Source organism: Frankliniella occidentalis, unplaced genomic scaffold (genome assembly GCF_000697945.3).
Source record: "Frankliniella occidentalis isolate FOCC.00 unplaced genomic scaffold, Focc_3.1 Scaffold24, whole genome shotgun sequence".
Classification (NCBI taxonomy): Eukaryota; Metazoa; Arthropoda; class Insecta; order Thysanoptera; family Thripidae; genus Frankliniella; species Frankliniella occidentalis.
Genome location: NW_026267154.1, coordinates 1006463 through 1007664, shown reverse-complemented (window position 1 = coordinate 1007664; position 1202 = coordinate 1006463). Strand labels below are relative to the sequence as shown.

At 51.5% G+C, this 1202-nt stretch overlaps 1 long non-coding RNA gene across 1 annotated transcript in view; it reads left to right on the top strand.

The window, feature by feature from the left end:
• Nucleotides 1-767: 767 nt before the first annotated feature.
• Nucleotides 768-1202, top strand: part of LOC113215873 (uncharacterized) — a 19747-nt gene continuing 19312 nt past the window's right edge. The window contains exon 1 of the long non-coding RNA XR_008010893.1: nucleotides 768-1057. This is a non-coding gene — a long non-coding RNA (uncharacterized LOC113215873). The remainder of the gene's footprint in view (nucleotides 1058-1202) is intronic.

The following is a 1202-nucleotide window of genomic DNA, read 5'->3' as shown; positions in this document are numbered from 1 at the left end:
TTCGGGGCGAATCAACCCAAATTTCGATTGAGCCTCATGGTGCAGGGTCACCTGACTTGACTTTTCAATGTCTGTTATTTTTAGCAGATGATACCTTAAATAGCTTTTGACTAAACATAAAGAATATATAAGTAACTTTAAGGTGTCAGCTAGCTTGTACTCTCGATAAGGGCAGAGAACCAAAGCGCATGACGTCACCCAGATGTATAAGGGGCGCGAGAAGTCGCCGGCGCCGCCCGTTCCCACCAACAATACCCAACAATACCCAACAATACTGAGCCACGGATGCCGGCCGGCCGGCCGGGCCGGCCTGATGCCCCCTATCTCTTTCTCTATGGCATGCCGCTAGTCCGTTGAATTGCAAGAAAGCAATTGCTAAAAGTAACAAACAGCCATAAACAAATAACAGCAAAATATGAGAAAAAATTAAGGCACAGACATATCCTTAAATTTGTATCATCTGCTTTCACGATACGTCCCTCGACGTAGCTTTTTTCTTAATTTACAGTTGAAACTATCGTGTAGAACTTTGTTTGTTTGCGACTACCTAAACTATAATATGTATATACTTTTTTAGTCCACCCGCGGTAAGTTTTTATAGTTTGCGGAGGACGGGGTCAAGGGTCGGAATGGCGGCCGCAGCTCGGCGGGCCGCCACCGCCCGGCCGGGGATCCGCATCGACCATTGCAAAGGGAGGAAAAATAACAGGAAAACGACAGAACTTTCGTGGAAAAAATATTGCTTTTTAATACCCCGTGTGCGGGTACGGACGGCGCCGCGGGCCGCGCGCGTTCCGCCGATAAAATGGAACAGAGCCCGGTCCCGCCGGCATTCATCATCCTTCCTAGAGAGAATCAAGGGATTATTTTCGGCCAACAATCGACAGCGAGAACAATGGTCGGCGGGGATGTCCAGCGGGGAGAGAGCGAGAGAGGGCCAGAGGGACTGACGGGCGCGACCGAGCAGCGCCATCATCATGGAGGACCAGGACGCCGCCGTCGAGGCCGAGGCTGACAACCAGGACCCCGCCGCCGTGGCGGCGCCGGACCAGCAAAGGTGAGCGCGGGCGGGAAAATACAAAAACCAAAACGATAGATGCTCGCCTTGTGCTCGCGTGGCGGAAACTTTTGAGCATTATCGCAGCCCGTAGCGAAACTACTCGCAGTTCGCTCGAGGCAATAATTTTAAACAAGAGGGGAGG